General features: G+C 49.2%; 1 protein-coding gene across 4 annotated transcripts in view; it reads left to right on the forward strand.

Annotated features, from left to right (window-relative positions):
• The first annotated feature begins 2,378 nt into the window (after window positions 1-2,378).
• AKAP1 (A-kinase anchoring protein 1) overlaps window positions 2,379-20,538 on the forward strand; it is a 37,590-nt gene continuing 19,430 nt past the window's right edge. Inside the window, exon 1 of one of the 4 annotated variants that reach the window (XM_037742125.1) lies at window positions 2,379-2,462. The gene's annotated coding sequence lies outside the window, so the exon portion shown is untranslated. Of the gene's footprint in view, window positions 2,463-2,493; window positions 2,702-3,320; window positions 3,421-3,558; window positions 3,880-20,538 lie in introns of those variants that run through there. The other 3 variants (XM_017538831.2, XM_017538834.2, XM_017538833.2) reach the window with 3 other exon arrangements.

The raw sequence follows: 20,538 nt of genomic DNA on the forward strand, positions 1-20,538 counted from the left end.
GTTGACCAGGATGGTCTCGCTCTCTTGACCTCGTGATCCACCCGCCTCGGCCTCCCAAAGTGCTAGGATTACAGGCTTGAGCCACCGCGCCCGGCCTAAAATATATTTTTAAACATGATTTTCAACCCATATTTGTATTTCCCATTCAGACCACTCCTCTGAGCTCCACACTTGCATATTCAACCTAATTACTATTTGCACTTTGATGTCACAACAATGGGCCAAAAATAAAACCAACACTTCTCTGCCCCCAGCTTTCTCCTTCTCAGAAAACTGCACCCCAGTTCACATAGTAACTCAAGCCAGAGGAATCATCATGCATTGTACCTTTTTCTTTACCCCTAACAACATGAGTAAGCGTGCTGCTCTACTTTCAAAATATATCTTGAGTCTAAAGCAGTGCCTTCATCCCCAGAGCCATGATCCTTAGGTCAGACCGGCATCATTTCTCACCTGAACCACATCCAGCATCCTCTTAACTACTCTCCTTGATTCTACACTGGTCTCCCTCTAATCTGTTCTTTCCACAGCAGCTACAGCTCGCTTTTAAAAACAGAAATTGCATTATGTCACTCTCTTCTTAACTCTCTTTAATAGCTTCCTATTAATTCACAAAACACATTTACTGCACACTCTCTCTGTACCAGGCCCCCCAAAATCCCTGCCCTCATGAAATAAATGAAGGATAGGGGTAAGGGTTATGAAGGAAAGAAGGGATGAGGAATGGGGAATTTGTCTGTGTGTGTGGTTACAGTTTATAATACAGAATGCAGGCCTGGTGTGGTGGCTCAGTCTGTAATCCCAGCACTTCGGGAGGCCGAGGCAGGCGGATCCGGATCACCTGATGTCAGGGATATAAGACCAGCCTGACCAACATGGTGAAATTCCGTCTCTACTAAAAATACAAAAAAATTTATCTGGGTATGTTGGTATGTTCCTGTAGTGGGACTACTCAGGAGGCTGAGGAGGGGAATCACTTGAACCCGGGAGGCGGCGGTTGCCGTCAGCTGACAGTGCACCACTGCACTCCAGCACGGGTGACAGAGTGAGACTCCATCTCAAAAAATAAAAAATAAAATAGTCCAAGAAAGACTTAACCGAGTCTGAGTAGGTGACCTTTGAGCAAAGGACTTGAAAGAGGTGAGAGTGAGTTTTGCAGAATATTCCATGTGGAGGAGGCCCTGAGGTAGAGTCACAGCTGGCTTTGGGACTGAGCAGAGTAGAATAAAACCCAAACTTCACTATTTACTATGGTAAATATTCAGTATTTACTAAGGGCAGCCCAGGCCCCTATTCCCTCCAAAAAACAAAGACAAGAAACGATTAGCTCCAATCTTCTTTCCTGTCATTCCCTCCCTCAATACATTCCTTCCACACTAGTCTTCCAGTTTACCAGGAGTTGTTTCTCGCTTTTTCTTGTGTTGTGCATTAGCTAGGAATACTCCTCCAACCCGTATGCCCGTATATAATTTGCAAGGCTGGTTCCTTCTCATCCAGTAGGTTTCAGTTTGAATTTCACTTTAGGCCTTTTCTGACCACAGGAACTAAGACAGGGCTCTTTTTCTTTCTTTCCTATGTCAGTTTCCTATTTGTTTCCTTCCTGGCATCTACCAGGATGCTAGGCATGCAACTGGGATTCATATATATGTGAATTTGACTTAAATCTCATTAGGTACAGTAAATGGTATCTGTCATTTAAATTTGCATTTGGTCACTGGTGAAGATTAAGCATTTTCCCAAATAATTGTTAGTTTTCTTAGCCTGATTTCTTTTCTATATTTTGGCCAAACAAACGCTCATTTAAGGTCACTTTGTTTTCTGGCTGGCCAGCCAAAACCCCACCCTGTCCATTTATTTCGGGGGAATTTATTTTCCCAAATTCCAGGCAGAGATAGTGACTCACAGTGATCATCTCTGCAAGAATCACTCCAAAACCCAACCCATTTCAGATAAAAGTGCTTCATTTTGATAATATCAAGTTGTGAAAACGGGCAAGAAATCTGCATTTGAGTGGTACCAAATTATGCAGTTATTGAGCAATTATGAATGGCCAACCCAATTATACGTTACAGTGAAATGACGGTCACAGGGAAGCTCAAAGCCCCGAAGCAAGGGAAGCTCTGCTCCTCACCGGCCCCTCTGCCTTTTCCAGGGCGCTCTCCGTCCAGAGGCAGGAGATGACCTGGCTGACCCTTCGAGCCTGCCCAGAGCCAAGGCGGCAGAACCGCGGCTAGGCTTGCGATGCAGGGTATCGAGGGTCCTCCGAGCTCTGGACCTTCTCGCCTGGCCCCTCTCCCGGGCATCGTTGAGATGATGGCTCCTCTCGCGAGAGCGCGAGCAGGACCCGGCTCGGGGCGGTGGCGGGATGTTCGCCGAGCACTTTAGACCGCGCCCCCTCTGGCGCAGCTGGGAGAGGCGCGGCGGAGGCGCTGCCGGGAGAGGCCGCCGGCGCGCACGCGCAGGTGAGCGGGGCGGGCTCTGGGGCGCGGGGGCACGAGGGCGAGGGGCGGGGCCTGCGTCGCGCCGCGGGCACGTCGCCGCGCGTCCTCAGTATTTAATGTCTCTGTGTTCCACCGGCCTGGGCGAGCACGTGGGGGAGCTGCGGAAGCCTGGCGCTGCGGGCTGGGCCGCCGGGCACAGCCGGGGGCCGGCGGCGGCGTGCGGACTCCGGACCCCGCACCCCGACAGTCGCCGAGAGCTGGTAGGTAGGGGGCGGCTGCGCCGGGGACCCCCTGTCGGAGCCCGGAAGGCGGCGCGGTGGGGCGATGGGGAGCTTGGGGTGCAGGTGCAGGGTGCGACGCGCGCTCTAGGTAACCCAGGGGCGGGACGCTCCGGACGCCGAGGTGTCCAGGGGGCTTCGGACCGCCGCGCGCTGTCAGGCAGGCCCGTCTTTCCCTCCCTCGCCTGCGCCCCCTTTCCCCCTCCCCCGCCGCTTGTCTGCCCGCGGGCTGCTGTCAGATCGCGTGTGCGCGGCTCTGGGCGGCGCTCTGCGGCCGCGCCGTCCACCCCACGCGCGTCACTGCCCTCTGGGGCTGGGGGCGAGGGCGCGACGCCCGGGGCGCCTTTCTGCGGCTCAACTTTACCGGAGCGCGCACACCCGCCTGCGAGGCGGACCCGAGCGCGTCCCACCCAAGGTCGCCCAGCCCCGCGGGCGTTTACTTTTCAAAGGTCGTGTGTACACAGTCTGAGCCCGGAGCTGCCCCTTCACTTCTGGAGCCTCACCCAACTTCTCACCCTCGGGTCGCCCCGGGCTGCGCCCCGCCCAGGCCGGCGACAGAGGCGACCGGAGTCGGCGGCCCAGCCCCTGAGAGTTCCGTGCGGGGAGCCAGGGGAACCGGGAATATGGGCCGGGACACCGCCGGTTGTGATCCAACCGTGTTCCGGGCGAAGGGACTGTTCTAACCGAGTTGGGGTCTGGAGGTCTGAGACCCAGGGGTGCCTCGGGGGAATTCGCATTCGTAGCCCCCACAGGCGTGTCCGCAGGGGCGGAGGCCGTCCAGCCCCTGGTGTCCACCGACCTCACGCCGGGGGGCGGCGAGTGTCACGTGTTCGGCCCCTCCTGCGGCCCAGTGTCCCGGTCCACGATCTGGAGGGACCATGTTCGTTTCGGGGTTATGGTGGGCTGGCAGAGTCAGTGGCTGGACGCCTCGAACGCGGGATTTCTGGCGTTCACCTCTTTTGTGCCCTTGCTGAAGGTTCTTCCCGTTTCTCTCCTGGGAGGGATAGAAGAAGGAAGGTGCTGATCGTGGTGGGCGGTGCTGAGGCGACTCGGAACGGCATGGGAGCCCTGGGCGTTTTGGGATATTCCCTCTCCTAGAGGATGTCCAGGGTGGCTGCGCCTTCCTACCGTTAACACAAACCCGGTGGACTTCGCTCCAGGTGCGAGTCGAGGCCTCTCAAGCTGGGTAGGGTGTATGCGCAGGGCAATTAGTGAGGTTAAACTGGTATCTTTCCCCTACTGTAGTGCGGGTTACTTAATGTTTAAATTTGTCTCCACTGAAATCTAGGCTCCTGGACCTCGTGCAATAGTATCTGTTAGTTACTGATCAAGGAACACCTTCACAAAAAGCTATTAATTCTGGCAGCTAGTAACCTTACATGCTCATGTAACTGCTAAGTCCTTCCCAAATTAGTACCTTTTTTTTTTTTTTAACTCTTTATTTAGAAAGCAAAGCTTGGACTCTTAGCACCACCCATCCACTTGGCTCTTAAAGGCACAGAACATCTTTGAAATGAAGAGGACAGCCTGACTTGATCGTTTATATGATTCCTCTGTTCTTGGCATTCAGGTGCTTCACCTGATGATTATTTAAGACCCTGAGCACTGGAAGCACGTGAAGTTATGTTTTGGGAGCCTTCTGACGTGTTGAACCTTTCTTCTTTAACCTCTAATTCCTGGGCGTATTCTCTTTGAAATATGGCCCTAGGTTAGAGGAGGATCCTACAGGTATGCACATCACTAAAGCCTGAGTCCATTACTGGATTAATAGGCTCTGTCTTCATGCCTGTTGTTAGATGCTGGCCCAGAAATTGCAGGTAACAGATCCTAGCCAGTGAGTGAGACAGGCCTAATGGATCTGCGTCTAGGCGGAGTTCCTTGTAGGAATCTCTCTCCCATCTCCCAGCTGTTTCTAGGAAATGCATTCTCACTTGGCCACTGCAGGGTGACAGTGGAGGTGTCTGTTGTAACAGAGGAATCATATAAATATCAAGTCACTGCTCAGGTGCTAAGGTTGATATGTCTCCAGTGTAAAGTTGCTGAACATCAATATTTAAAAGTAATTTATCTTGCTACCTGGTAACCCAAATTATTCTTGGGCATTGGACATAGGCTGGGTTGCAGCCATATTTTGGGGGACGGCTGGTGTTAGCCTCTACCATGTTCCCTTTTCCTGTCCTAAAGACAAATGGAGATCATATTTGTGATAATGGGGACTGCAATAGGTGCTTAAGCATTTCTCTTCCCCTCTCCTTCCTAAACAAGCCCTGAACCTGACTTTGTTTTTCTTGAATTACTTGAGTGACTTGAATTCTATTAAAAGGACCCCTCTCCCCAGTCTCTGACCCATAAACTTGTTTGGGAGGAAAAACAAATTGGTTTCCCTAAGCTTTACCAGCTAGCCTCCTGGTCCTAGCCTACAACATGACTTGATTGTGTGTGCATTTCAGGGCTTTGAAGAGCAGGCAGCTTGTACTGGAGAGCTGTACCTGGAGAGCTGGCCCCAGAGTTCCCCTAGGTCACTCCTTCCTAATCTTACCTGTGAGTCTAGAATGACTGGGCCTCTCTGTAGCTTGGTTTGTTTTCCTTTTGTGGGGAAGTCAGTCGTTTCAGGTAGGAGTTAATACCTTCAGCTTGTCATTCTCAGGCATTTTCCTCCACTGTGGGGTGGTAGTGGATCCTGTGGGCGTCGTGTCCCATTGAAATCATCTCATACTGTTTGAGAGTTGCTCATCTTTATGGTGAGGGGTATATTTTAGTCCTAAATCTTGCTTCTTAGGGCAAGTTCTGTTTCTTCCATGTTCCTTCCTGGTGTGATACCTCAGGAGTTTTTGGTTTTATGATCATTTAACATTAATGATTCTGTGAGGCATCCCACTGAAGGAAGCTGCTGGCCTTGGTACCTAATTTTAAGCTGGGGCTATGAAAAACATCAATGAGTGTGTTTGGAGTAGGACAGAGTCTGGCTGGAGAAACAGGTAGTGGCGGACATGGAACTAAACTTCAGAGGATGCCTCTTTCTCGATAGTTAACTGTGCTAGGTGAGTTCTCAGCAAAGGCTTCCCTAATCCTTTAATCCTCACACTTCTGAGTGCAGTGAGGGTGAAGCTGGAGGTCATTCCAGATTGTTTCAGTAGCTGTCACACAATTCAAATTGAGGGGTAAAGGAACTAGGAAGTATGGGTGTGGACTTAAAACTAGGTCCTCTGGATGGCTTTTCTGAGAAGAACCAAGGAATATTCTTAAATCCATGGGCTTTTCCTCCTAATTTTTCTGCTGCTTTCTAAGTAGATTGTTAACATTGTGTGTGTTATCATTCAGCATTCTGAGAACTGGCTTTCCAGCAATAAATAGCTTTCAAGATCTCCTTTGCCTTAACTTTTACTAAATGGTGCAGCCCTGTCCACATTCTATCCGGGTCTTCGCCATCTGGTTGGCTGTTTTCGGCTTGGTTTGATAGTTTGCAACAGTCAGTGGTAAACATTCTGTTCACTCTCCTGTAATGCTGGCTGGCTGTGTTCACTGAGCCATGTGTCACTAAGGTCCCGTTGCACTTGGGAGCAAAGGGCCCCGAGGTGAGTTCTGGAAGTAAAAGTATATATAACTCAGGACTGATGAGGCTTTTCACTGCTGGGCTTAGCTGACAAGAGCCTGGGACTTGGCGCAGCTCTCAGAGATGAAGACTGTCTGTGATTCTAGGCAGGCAAGTTGGCCTTCCAGGTCTTGGTTTATTCAGTGGCTAAAAGAGGGTTGGTCAAAATTATCAGTATTCAGATTATGGTCCAGGGAGCCTTGGAGTTATACCAAACGTGCCCCGGGCGACTGGAGTGAGGTGTTTGGGCTGGGAAGCACAGCACGGTGGGTAGTACATGTAACTGAAGAAAAAAAAAATCACTATTCATCTCAAGTTCTTAGCTCTAAGGTGCTACTGTTCTAAATATTTTTGACTAGCTGTGTGACTAAACGTTTGAAAGCATTAAAAAAACAAAAACAGGCCGGGCGCGGTGGCTCAAGCCTGTAATCCCAGCACTTTGGGAGGCCGAGGTGGGTGGATCACGAGGTCAAGAGATCGAGACCATCCTGGTCAACATGGTGAAACCCCGTCTCTACTAAAACTACAAAAAATTAGCTGGGCATGGTGGCGCGTGCCTGTAATCCCAGCTACTCAGGAGGCTGGGGCAGGAGAATTGCCTGAACCCGGGAGGTGGAGGTTGCGGTGAGCCGAGATCGTGCCATTGCACTCCAGCCTGGGTAACAAGGGTGAAACTCCGTCTCAAAAAAAAAAAACAAAAAACAAAAAAAACAGTTTCTCAGTGTGACATTAGCACATTTTAAGGTTCTCAGTGTCATTATGTAGCTAGTGGCTGCCATCCTGGTCAGTGCAGGTCAAGAACATTTTCCAGAATCGAGGAAAGTTTTGATTGGACAGTGCTGGCCTAGAAAGCTTTTTTTCCTCCAACTGTAAAAGCTTAATTGCCTCAACTTGTAAATCTCTAAAGCATAAAATGTTTGACCTTAGTCTTCCAGAGTCCATAAACCCAACAGCTTGGTGACAAATAATCTACTGGTTGTCTCCATGGCATACTACAAGTGAGTTCTAGTCTGCCAGTCTGAGAGAGGATCCTCAGAAAGGACCCAGGGATAGGAGTGTGGAGCAAAGGGCCAGATGCTAAGCCCTTAGAAAGCCCTTTTGGTTTGAGAGCCTGTTGATTATCATAAAGGTCCTTGCTGGTTTGTCCTTGGTCTCCGAGTGTCAGATGTCAAATGTTGTTACTTGGTCCTTCACCCACAGGATGACTTTCTACAGATCTCAGTGTGGCCCTTCTCTTCAACCAGGTTGTGTTTTCATTCTGCCCTTTCCAGTCTACCTAAATGTTAGGGGACATTTTTCACAGAAGGCGTTGTGGGAGAGTGAGGCCACAGTGCAGCGCTGATGTGTTCTGTTGCGGCAGGGGTGGGGGGCTCTTCATTTCCAGATGCCCCTCTTCTAGTCCTGGGTGTGCTTTGTTTGAACCCTGCTATAATGTGAGATCTCTCTTCTTGGAGCTGGACAGCATAAAAGACACTATTGATGAGCACCTACTGGCATATTAATGGCTTTTTTTTTTTTCGATGTCATTTTTATTCTCTCTCAGCCCTATGAGGTTAGTACAGTGATCTAGTTTGTGGATGAAGAAACAGGTCCCAAGCAGGGGAAGCTGGTCCCAGGATGCAGCGAGGGTTGGACTGGCTTTGGACCTGAGTCAGGGCCTGCTCCTCCTTCCTCTTCTGCCTCTCCTTCCTCTTCTGCCCCTCCCTGCCCCCCTTGCTCATTGGCTATGGCTTATTTCCTGCTCCTTTATCATTCCATCCTCATTCAGGAAACTAAACTGGGTTTTAAAAAGATTAAAACCATTTTTCCCACCTAGGAGTCTGACTATTAAGTGTTTTCAGTCATTTAGCCTTGGCACAACTCTGTGAGGGAGGTATTATTCCATATCACAGGACATCTTCATTGTATGGGAAACTGAAGTACAGGATCCTACTCTTTAACTCCCTTGTCTCTCCAAAGCCATATTTTATCATCAGAATTATGCAACCATCAGGTGCTTTTGAAATGCACAAGTACTGACTATGAATAAAAAAAGCTGTGCCTGAGGGCTCAGGGAAACTGCTCTGAAAACTGAGCTGGTTGAAAAAGACAGTCCTAAAGTCTAATTTCCCGATACCTGTCAGACCCCACTTGGAGGTCACGAGACCATCCCCTGGCCCTTCAAAGGCTGTCACCTGGCAGTAGCTGGCCTCCTGGTTAGAGAAGCCAGTAAGATCAGTTCAATCACAATCCAGCCCCCAGCCCTTCTGGCCCTGCCTGGGTGCCTTTGTGAGGTTGGGTTGGCGACAGATCTCAAGGGGACAGCTCTGTCTTCTGTACATCTCCTTCTTGCCCCACCCCCCCTTCTGTCCCTCACAAGAAAAAGGAGCGGGAGTGATTCTCAGTTTACTGAACTGCCTTGCAGGCAGACCCACATCAGCTGTGCCTTGAGCTGTCTCTGGGAGAAAAGGCCATGCTGCAAATAACCTCCCTGCTTTGTCCTTTGACTTTGGTGTGGCTCACCTGGCCAAGCATGTGCTGGTGCTATTTTTGGCAGGTGGCATCCTTTAGGAGTGCCAAGTGCATGTGGCTGCAGTGTACGGGACAGGTTCTGGTGCCAAAGCTGCTGCTGTCTCTGCTGCCACCGCCTTGTCAGGAGAGAGGAGAATAAAGCCACCCTAGAAGCTGCCAAGGGGTGTGTGGAGGGGGTGGTTGCTTAAGAGGTCTCCAGGGCTGTCTTTTCTATTCTGGAACTGTGGCAGGGGCCCAGCATGCCTCCTGGTGCAGGCAGGCATGTGACTGAGGCAGCCCAGGGAGCTAGGGGTCAGGACTGCTGCCTGGGGAGTGAGGTCCCCTTGTTGCCCCAGCAGCCAGTTTCTCAGGAAACCATATAACCTCATTAAAAAAAAATTATTTAATTTTTTAGAGGTGAGGTCTTGCTTTGTCACCCAGGCTAGAGTACAGTGGCACAATCATCATGCTCATTGGCTGTTGCCTCAGCCACCTAAGTAGCTGGGACTATAGGCGTACATCATCATACCTGGCTAATTAAAAAAAATTTTTTTTTTTTTGTAGAGATGGGGTCTCACCAGCTTGCCCAGATTAATCTGAAGACTCCTGGGCTCAAGCCATCATTCCATGTTGGTCTCCCAAAGTGCTGAGATTATAGGTGTGAGCCACTGTGCCTGGCCCATAACTCCATTTTCATGTGAAGTTGCCCAGCCTCAAGGCTGGCCACTTACATGGCCACTAAAAACTCTCTAATAATGTGGATTGGTGGGCAGCCTGGTTCCTGGTGTCCTCTGGCTTAACCCAAATTGCAAACATGAAAGGAGGCACGCTGTAGAGTCCTGGTCAGAATTTTTTACTGGGATGCCACAGAAGCTGAAGAGCGATGAACAAGCAGTTTGACGAGTGAGCTTGCTGCTTCCCCAGGCCACCCTTCCTTCTCTCCTTTCCAGTTTCTCCTTCCCTCTAACTTGGAGCTGCTAACTCCAGCCCATCTATCTGTTTCAGATTAAGAAAACTTCAAGCCATATAAGGCCCTCTGTTGCCTACGGTTTATGTTGGCTGGAGAGCAAGATTGTTTGGCAATGTCTGATTCAAAGAAGTGGCAAGGGCTTACGTAGGCTATGTGTGTCTGCCTCCTGGGGCTGGACTGCGTTATTGGAACAGGTTTCTTTGAGGGAGCCTGAGAGCATGGGGGGGCTTACTACCCCTTACCCTTAGTGGTGGTTCTCTAAGGCTAATGTGTGGTGTGGCCGCAGGCCTCCTGGCAAGTGTATTCACTGAGAACTTGAAGGTTAAAGCAAGCCGCTGTTCACCTACACAATGTACCTGTCATGCTACCAGCCTCAGAGGCATCCTGTTTCAGGAATCAAGTCTGGAAGCAGCTTCTCCTTGTTTATTAAGAACTAAAGCCCCTTGGCTCTTCAGGCACATCAGTTTCCCCTCTGGAGAAGATTTGGTGAAATGCATCCCCTGCGGCTCTTGCGAGTCTGACTGGCCTTCTGCGCAGTGATGTTGGAGAGCCCTTTCTCTGAGAGCCATGCTCTGACCTCATCTTCACCTTCCCTCTTGCTACCTCTTGAGTCAGCCAAGCTTGTTCCTGCCTTAGGACTCTGGCACATGTTCTTCCTGCCTGGAACTTTCTTCCCCCTCTTCTCCAGCCTCCCCCCAGATCTTGGCACAGCTCTTGAGTGTTCCAGTTCTGTTGCCACCTCTTCCAAGAGGCATTCCCTCCCCATTCTGTCGGCAGCTTCCCTTCCCAAGCGCTCCATCCAGCCTTTCTTATCTCAACCACAGCGCACAGAAAAGGACTGAGTGACCATTCCTTAACCCTCTCAGCTGGTACCCTGCTACATGCACAGGGATATCGGTAATTCACCACGTGCAAGGGCTGTCTTAGGGCTCAGTCAGTTGAGAGAGGCTGTGGTCTTTACATTTAAGTTGCTGAATCTTCTTTGCAGTGTCTTGCCTATCATTTGACTCACTACCCTTCCTTCCACCTTTGCTTCCTGAGGGCCCTCTTTCCCTTGTGTGTGCCCAGCGAACTTGGCTCACAGTGCGTGTTAAACTCTTTGTTAAATGACTAGCCCTGAGAGGTCCAGCCATCTGAATTGATGCTGGCTAGCCCTCAGTCAGTGCCTTGCTTCCAGAGGGGTCTATCAATAAAGCATGCTGTCTTTTTGATATTACTATTATGTCAGCTGGGCAGTTGGGGGTCTCTGAAACAAAATTGGCATTGATTATTATGGGAAAATAAAGCATTGCAAGTTTGTACATAGATGAATTGAAACATGCAAATTTAGGATGGTTAAGCTGCGTGGTAATAGAGAGTACACATTGCTACTTGTATGTAGCTTTATAATGTGTTTTCTATCAAAACATTACTTGTAGAAAGATTTGGCTTTTGACTGTGTACAAGGCTTGAAAGCGCAGTCCTCTGCGCTGCCCTCCACCCCCACCCGCTTCCGTAGACAGCTGCTTTCAATTCTTCCAGCTGGCCCCACTGCCATTCACCTCTCCCTTTATCAGTAGTAGTCTTTCTCTTTCTTCTTAAGGATTAGTTCTGATTTGTTTTTCTGCTGTGGGAGATAGGACTTGGCTTGTTCCTACGCTTTTGTCTTCCCTCATCGTCGCAGTGGAGAGAGTGCCCAAGTTTTGGTCAAGTTGCTGTTCAGAATATACATTATTATAATGCAAACCTTGTTTATGGCTGCAAGGCTTTTAGTTTCCCATATTTCTTGTCTTCCCTGCTTTTCTCCTGATTTCCTTAGTTTCTTTTGCTTAATTTTCCGTGTCTCACCAGTTCCCCGACCCCCCAGCCTCTGTCCACCGCTGCTGTAGAACGCTTGTCATTGGCGGAAAGCGGCTCTCGTGGCTCCACATACTGAGTACTCGTAGCAGTTCCACACTGCTCTTGGGTGCATTCCTTTTCCTTGGCTCTGGTTCCCCTTCACCCTTGGAATTCCCTCCCTGCTTCTCTGGTCTCTTTTCTGGGTCCAGTGCCCCTCCTTTCTTGCTTTAGTCCCTTGTCTTGGGACAGGCACTTTTGAAGACATGGATTGGGCCTGTGTGGCTGAAGTCAGCAGACAGCTAGGCCTGTGGAGCTCTCCTGCCAGGCCAGGCCAGGCCAGCAGAAGGGCTGGCTTCACTTTTTAGAGAAGTAAATGTGGGGATGTGGACTTGGGTACCAGGTAGTGGTGAAAATGGGTCCTTTTTTTTTTTTTTTTTTTTTCTGGACAGGTCTTATTCTGCCTCCCAGGCTGGAGTGCAGTGATGCCATCATCACTCACTGCAGCCTCGATTTCCTGGGCTCAAATGATCCTCCCACCTCAGTCTGCTGAGTAGCTGAGACAAGAGGCATGTGCTACTATGCCTGACTAATTCTTTTTTTGTTTTTTTGAGACGGAGTTTCGCTTTTGTTTCCCAGGCTGGAGTGCAGTGGTGCGATCTCTGCTCACAGCAACCTCTGCCAGGTTCAAGTGATTCTCCTGCTTCAGGCTCCCAAGTAGCTGGGATTACAGTCATGCACCACTGTGCCCAGCTAATTTTGTATTTTTAGTAGAGATGGGATTTCTCCATGTTGGTCAGGCTGGTCTCAAACTCCTTACCTCAGGTGATCTGCCCGCCTCAGCCTCCCAAAGTGCTGGGATTACAGGTATGAGCCCCTGCGCCTGGCCTAATTCTTTTATTTTATTTTTTATTTTTAATTTTTTTGTAAACATGAGGTCTCACCATGTTGCCAGGCTAGTCTTGAACTCCTGGGCTCAAGTAATCCTCCCACTTCCCAAAGTGTTGGGATTACAGGTGTGAGCCATCATGCCTGGCTGAAGATGGGTCTTGAATGAAAGTCTATATATTGAATGGGGCATCCCAACTCTCCGTGGCTACCGTAATGCTAGCATTCAGACTAAGTCCTCTCATTCCTGCCACAAGATATTAGAACATTCTAATTTGAGGACACTGGTACCCCATATTCTGTTTCTCCTTCACCTTTAATAGGACACTTCTGTCCTATGAACAAAACTTTCAGTTGGTCAGTAGCAGAGAGTGGCAGTAACAAGACCAGTGGAGAAAAGTGAGACCTGGGTGACAAAGTCTCACTCTGTCACCCAGGCTGGAGTGCAGTGGTACAATCTCAGCTCACTGCACCCTCAAACCCTTGGGTTCAAGCGATTCTCCCACCTCAGCCTCCCGAGTAGTTGAGACTACAAATGTGCGCCACTATTCCTGGCTAATTTTTTAAAAAAATTTTTTTGTAGAGACAAGCTTTCACTATATTGCCTAGGCTGGTCTTGAGCTCCTGGCCTCAAGCAGTCCTCACAAAGGGTTGGGGATCACAGGCGTGAGCTACCATGCTGGTCTGTTTGGGCTCCCCCCAACCCATCTTCCCCACCCCCTGCCCAGACTGCAAGTGCCTTGAGGTCAATACCATGCCTTTCCCTGTAAGTGCCAGCAATTGTTTGTTGAATAGAAATTACCTTCTACGCTTTTATGTGATTTCTGGGGCAGTCGTGTTTCACTGTCTGCCATTAGGAAGATCAGGGTCTTACCTTTTTTGCCCATGTGAGGTGATGGTTTGAAGGGTCTTCTGCTGCACACCGGCATCTTTTCTGATTTTTTTATTGGCTTTTAAGTAAGCTTGTTGTCAGATTGCCATTTCATACCTTTTGGGCAGTCCTGTGCAATGTCTTCTGTGGTTGTGGGCAGGAACTCCATGTTCCCAGGAAGGCATTCCTGGCGCCTGCGTTGTGACCATCTTTAGAAACCTGCTGGAATTCACTTGTAAAGCAAGATGGTTGTTGAGGCCAGAGGTGAGGGGCAAGGTGGGTGGGACATAATCTTCAAGATTTTAAAATCCACACCCTTATCCCCCACATGAATGATTGAAAAGACCTTTGTAGGAGGTGCTGATGATTTTTCCTTCATGTAAAGAGGCATGTGACTTGGCCCTCCTGTGGGTTTAGCCAGCAGAGCAGGAAGGAGGCTGGGCAGTTCACCCTTATGTTCTAAGTTTTCCAGACCAGGCGTTAGTTTAACTTTTAGTTGGACTGGAGTAGCTGTTAATTTGAGGCCATGTTCAGAGATGGGATTTCTGGCTCTGGCTTATCTTATCTGGAGCTCCTCGTAGTGGATTCAGGGTTTCCATTTTGGCTAGAGAAGGCTTCACCAAGCAGGTGCTCAGACATTACTGGGTTAAGCTTCTGGCCTTCCTTCTGCGAATCGGGCTGGGAAAGTGTCCCATGAGTTCCTGACAGCTGCTCTACATGGAAGGGTGGAAGCACCCCCGAAAGGTGCTGGTCTGGCTGCTCTGGCTCCCCTGGCTGCTCTGTGGGCCATCACAATGGAGGGTGGGGGACAGTCCTGGACAGGACCTCACAGCCCCCACTGTGAGCTAATTTGGGATCTCTAGGGTACCCACATGAAGTCACAGCTTACTGTGACTTACACAGGCCCCTGAGGATGAAGGTAACAGTCCTTGAGCACTGGGGCTAGGCTGGGACCAACACCTGAGGCATGGCTCCAGCACTCTGATTCCTGGCCCAGCCATGCTGCTGAGGGTACACGGCCCCTGCCTACCATCGCCCCCACCCTTGGCAGAACCGAGCACTACCGAGCAAGGTAGGTGTTGGCCGCTGCAGCATTTATCCACCCCTCCTGTTTGTTGAGGTCTTCTGGGAACACCCTCTAGAGCTGAGTTGTCCAGTAGGTAGCTACCAGCTGCAGGTGGAGAGTTCAAGTTAAATTAACATATAGTAAAATTCAGTACCCTAGTCACACTGGTCACATTTCAAGTATCCAGTAACTTCCCATGACTAAGTGGCTGCCAATATTGGATAGCAGTCACCCTTGAGGGTCACCCAGACCTTTGCCTCTTGTGACTTGCTCTACTTTGACCACATTGCAACTGCCACAACTATGGCTCCTGTGGCAAAGGTTGGACTCTTTTTGTCTGGCCACACCAGCCCTTCGGCTCCCAGGATTTGTTCCTGTTTTACTCTGGGACTCGCTGTTCCCTCCACGCCCAAAGGTATTAAAACCTCAGTTTGTGTCCTTGCCCCCTCCCCACCCATTGCGGCCTAAGGAAATCCTGGCCATCTTGAGAAAGCCTTCCTGAGCTCCCTTTGCCCACTGCTCAGTGTGGCTGCTTGTGGTACAGGGGTGTGTGAGAGATTGATTCTTCCGTCAGAATTGTGAGCTTCTGGTGATCAGAATCTGCTGTTTGTAGCAATTTAAACATATTTAAATGTATGAACAACGTGAATGACTGACCTGATGAGGAAATAGGTAAATGCAACTGATACAAGCCAAGAGGCACTCTTGGAATCTTGCAGAGCACTCAGGGTTTGTGATTTTCCTCCACCAAATTCCCATGGAAGGGAGTATGCCTCTGCCTCGCCGTCGCCTGCTGTCCTCTGAATGCAGTGGTTGAAGTGCTGGGCTTTAGGTTCTGATTCCCTGCTCTTGGAAGACCCCTTCAAAGGAAAGAGTCCCTCAGCAGGAACTTAATGAGCTAGGCACTCTGGAGGGTGCAGTGTCTTGAGCAGACCCCTTCCTATTGGTGAACACCTGCAGACAGTCTTTGGCAGTGCAAACACTGGAATAATGGAAGAAATGTTCAAATTCCCATGTAAATGTTCATTCAGAACACAAAGTGGATGTGGCATCACTGACCAGGCCCAAACTGGGCTTGTTGGGCACACTTGGCTCCTAAGACGTTTTTATCATGGACTTTCCCATCAGTTACATGCAGCTCTTTTTTGCAGAAACTGCAGCCAAATTGACTTAGTCACTGGGACCAACACTCTTTGTATCATTGCCAGGGATTTGTTTTTTTCTTTAGCAGAAGACTCTAGCTTACAGTTACCAGGTTTGTCAGCTGAGTTGAGAGTGAGGCCATTACTTTTCTGAGGGCCGTTCTTGAGAACCTGCAGGTACCTCCCTGGAGAAAGAAGAGATCCTTTTGGAACCTGGAGTGAGCTGATGAATGCTGAGGCCTGTGGCTGTAGCACATGCCTGCCCTCAGCTCTGTGTGTCCACTTGGAAACTAGCCAGCATGCATCTATTCCCAGGCAAATGGACCTGCTAAAAATAAGCAGGCAGCTATTTAATTCCAACAGATTCAAAATGACAGAGTGTCCTCCCCACCAACCCCAGGGCAGGGCTCTGTAGCATCCTTCTGGGAGGTTTTCTCTGACTGCAGACAGATCTGCTCTTAGTCCTGGGTTTGGGGAGAAGCCAGCCTTTGATTAGCTTGTGAGTATGAAGGCTTTGGGGACTACTGTGATACCACTTAAACGCTGAGAAGTTCAGGTTTAAAAAAAAAAAAAACACCAGGCCGGGCGCGGTGGCTCACGCTTGTAATCCCAGCACTTTGGGAGGCCGAGACGGGTGGATCACGAGGTCAAGAGATCGAGACCATCCTGGTCAACATGGTGAAACCCCGTCTCTACTAAAAATACAAAAATTAGCTGGGCATGGTGGCGCACGCCTGTAGTCCCAGCTACTCGGGAGGCTGAGGCAGGAGAATTGCCTGAACCCAGGAGGCGGAGGTTGCGGTGAGCCGAGATCGCGCCATTGCACTCCAGCCTGGGTAACAAGAGCGAAACTCCGTCTCAAAAAAAAACAAAAAACAAAACAAAACAAAACAAAAAAAACACCTCAGGGCAAAGAGAGCAACTGAAAACAAGTCTGGCCCAACGAAGGAGGGAAGATAGTAGAAAAGCCTTTTAAGGCTGAAGGGGTGGTCTGTGTGAGAAGGTGGCAGTATCTGGGCATTCAGTAAAGGCTTTTTTTTTTTTTCCTTAATGAGACAGAGTCTTGCTCTGTTGCCCAGGCAGGAGTGCAGTGGTGCCATCTCAACTCATTGCAGCCTCCACCTCCCAGGTTCAAGAAATTCTTCGGCCTTAGCCTCTCGAGTAGCTGGGACTACAAGGCACGCACCACCACGCCCGGCTAATTTTTGTATTTTTAGTAGAGACAGGATTTCTCCCTGTTAGCCAGGCTGATCTCAAACTCCTGACCTCGTGATCCGCCCGTCTTGGCCTTCCAAAGTGCTGGGATTACAGGCATGAGCCACCATGCCCAGCCCGCTGATGCATTTTATACCACCTCTTGTAGGCCTATTGAACCACTTAAATTGGGCAAAATGGCATCTTACCAATTCCCAAGAAGTCTATTTGATTGAGGCAATATTGGCTCAGAGGTGAGGGAGTGAGGGGCTAGCTGATTTCTTGACTAGTGGGAAGTGAGGGCTGGTGGAGGGGCATCTGTGAGGCGTCTCCTGGCAATGGGCACCCTTTGTGAGACCCAGCCAAGGCCTGCTGATCCGGAGGGCTCTTGGCTCTGTTCTTGTTGGAGGATGGTTCATATCTCTAAGCACAATTCCCTGGTAGCAAGAAAAAAAACGTGTCTTCCACTCTGCTTTTTGGGGATCTTGTAATCTCTGTTCTCAAGTGCTGGTGGAACGCCTCCAGCCGGGTACTTCCTGTTCCTAGAAGCAATGGTGTAGAGAAGGGCTTTATCTTGAGCCCCTCCCTGCATAGAAGCAGTGACACCTGGTTCCTGATTGCTCAGCCTTGGGTCTCTGAGTGGGGTGGGTGGAGGCTGGGAAGTGATGGGCACTGGGAATTTAGGTGGAACATTCTGGATTCTGTGGGTTGGGTGACATGGTTTCAGGGTGGCAGTATTCAGTGGCTTCTAGGAGGCCTTCCCTGACTTGGAAATGTAGAAACCATGTTTCCTGGGCAGTAATTCTTCAGTAGCTTCAGTGGACTGTAGGTGTGACCCTAGAGATGGTGGTTTGAGGGCTTAGAGCCTCAGTCTCTGGGGAACAAGCTGGTCTGGGAGGGCTAGTGGTAGTGGTGTCCCAGTAAGCTACAGAGCAGCAGGCAGGGGTGCGTGTTGTGGCCCGCAGTGGTGATTGTGTGCATTCTGTCTGAGGGTCCAGAACAGGGCAGATGAAGCACAGGGAGCCTAGTGACCAGAGGCGCTGGGGTATGGGTATGGGTAGCCCAGGGTACAGGACCAAAGCTAGGGCAGGCAGTGCATGCTTTCAATGTTGGCTCACTGTAGTGTAGCCCCCTTCTGGGATCTTGGAGGCTGAGTGTGGTGGTGTGGTGTGAGACCAGCAACTATCTGCTGAAGACAGGCAGGACCCCTTGGAATCAACTTTTAGTTCTAAAGGGATGGGGCTTCTCCCAGCCATCTTGAGAGGTGGTTGGTGTTTTGGGGAGACAGCCAATTAGAATCTGTGGCCGTGGGCTCTTGATAGGTAAAATAAGGAGAACTGTCCCCCGGTAGGGTGGTTGTTAGGATTCTTTTTCTTCCTCTCTACCCCATTCTATTTAATCTTTTTCCTGAGATCAGATAATTGCTAGGGGAGTCACAGCTATAAATCTGGGTGAAATGGGATTGCCTAGTTAATAAGGAATCATAATCTAAATTTACTGATGTGGCCAGGCACGTGGCTCACGCCTGCAATCCCAGCACTGTGGGAAGCTGAGGCCAGTGGATCACTTGAGATCAGGAGTTCGAGACCAGCCTGGCCAACATGGTGAAACCTCGTCTCTACTAAAAAAAAACACACACACACACACACACAAACACAAACACAAATTAGCCAGGCTTGGTAGCGTGTGCCTGTAATCCCAGCTACTCAGGAGGCTGAGGTGGGAGAATCACTTGAACCTGGGAGGAGGAGGTTGCTGTAAGCCGAGATTGAGCCACACTCCAGTTTGGGCGACAGAGTGAAACTGTCTCAAATAAATAAATAAATGTACTGACCAGATGAAAACCTGGGTTTGGACCTCAGCTCCACTTCCTGCTGGCATGTGCCTTGTTGGGTAGGACTTGATCTCTGGACAGCAGACCTTGGGCACAGTCCCCTATCCAGTGCAGCCTTTCCCATAAACACTTTACTGTCTCAAATTGTCCTTATTCTTTTTTAATAAATTATTTTATTGGGTAGGCCCCAAAGCAGAATAGGTTTAGAGAGACTTCCCTATCTTTACTCTTTTATTTGAAAGACGTTGAAGACAAAGCAAATAAAAAGCAAATCTCCCATCATTACTACTTTTTCTGGGTATGTGCAGGTTGTTAGAGAGCAGCGATTCTTTCTTTTTTTTCTGGGATGGGGTCTCACTCTGTAGCAACTACAGTGGCATGATCTCAGCTCACTGCAGCTTCCACATCCCGGGCTTAAGTGATCCTCCTGTCTCAGCCTCTGAAGCACCGCTGGGACTATACCACCCAGCTAATTTTCTTTTCTTTTTTTTGAGACAGGGTTTCACATGGTGCCCTGGCTGGTCTCAAACTCCTGGCCTCAAGTGATTTGCTGCCCACCCCACCACCCCCAACCCCAGCCTCCCTAAGTGCTGGGATTATGGGCATGAGCCACCACACCTGTCCTCAGAGCAGTGCTTCTTGAACTTGACTGCACATTTTAATCACCTGGGTTTAAAAAAAAAAAAAAAAAAGAAACAACCCTGGTGCTGGAAGATTCTGATTTAATGGGACTGGGTGCCGCCTTGGTCTCGGGCTTTTAAAGGCTTACCAGATGATGCTAATGTAAAGCCAAGTTGGAGAACCATTGTGAAAGAAATTAAAAATCTCTCCTCTCAAAAGGAGGAAGTAAGACTCTTTATCTATGGGTTAGAAATCCCAAGGAGTTCTAAATGGTTAGACTTAGTGAGTTCAGCAAGTTGCAGGATACAAGATCAGTGTACAGAAACTTCTCCTCTCCTACAGCGGAATGGCTTGTGTGTCCTTCCCAGATTTTCCATGGCATTATGTGAACATAGACATTCCACAAACATCGTGGTCTGTACTTTTTTGTTTTCCTTGTCGGCACATGAGATCAACTTCTTTCTGTAACATTGGTATGTACATGGATTCCACAATCTACCTAGCAGTGATTCTCCTGCTAATGTTAATCCCAATTTTGTTTCAAATAATGCCTCAGTGGGCACCTTTACCTATGCAGAGGTACGGTCTAAAAAAAAAAAAGTTTTGAAAAAAATTTTTTTAAGGGACTAGCCTATGTTGCCCAGGATGGTCTCAAACTTCTGGACTCCACCGATCCTCCTGTCTCAGCCTCTCAAGGAGCTGGGGTTACAGGCACTTGGCTTTGTGGATTTTTCTTTGTTGTGGTTTTGGTTTTGTTTTTTTAATTTAAAGATGCCAAGTGTGCGATTTCTGAATTGTAGGATGTGGTTATGTGCTTTTAAGAGCTATTAATAAGGCTCTCCAGAAAGGTAATACAGACTTCTCTTTCCTTGGCCAATGTAATGCCCCTTCCCCACAGTTCTAGAATAATGGGTTCCAGATTTAATGTGGAAGAGAATTTAGGTACCCATCCCTTGGCTGTATGCCTTGAGCTGTTTTAACCTTTAAAATAGTTAATATCTTTGCTTGGGCGCGTGGTTTGTCGTCCCAGCACTTTGGAGGCTGGCTGGCAGATCGCCTGAGGTTGGGAGTTCCAGCCTGGCCAATATGGCGAAACCTAGTCTCTACTAAAAATACAAAACTTAGCTAGGTGTGGCAGCAGGCACCTATAGACCCAGCTACTCTGGAGGCTGAGGCAGGAGAATCACTTGAACCTGGAGGTGGAGGTTGCGGTGAGCTGAGATCACACCACTGTACTCCAGCCTGAATGACAGTGAGACTCTGTCTCAAAAAAATATACAGTAATATATTCCAAACAGGTGGTTGAGGATTAAGTGATACAAGGGAAAGAATCTAG

This window comes from Cebus imitator, unplaced genomic scaffold (assembly GCF_001604975.1).
Source record: "Cebus imitator isolate Cc_AM_T3 unplaced genomic scaffold, Cebus_imitator-1.0 Scaffold115, whole genome shotgun sequence".
NCBI classification, from domain to species: domain Eukaryota; kingdom Metazoa; phylum Chordata; class Mammalia; order Primates; family Cebidae; genus Cebus; species Cebus imitator.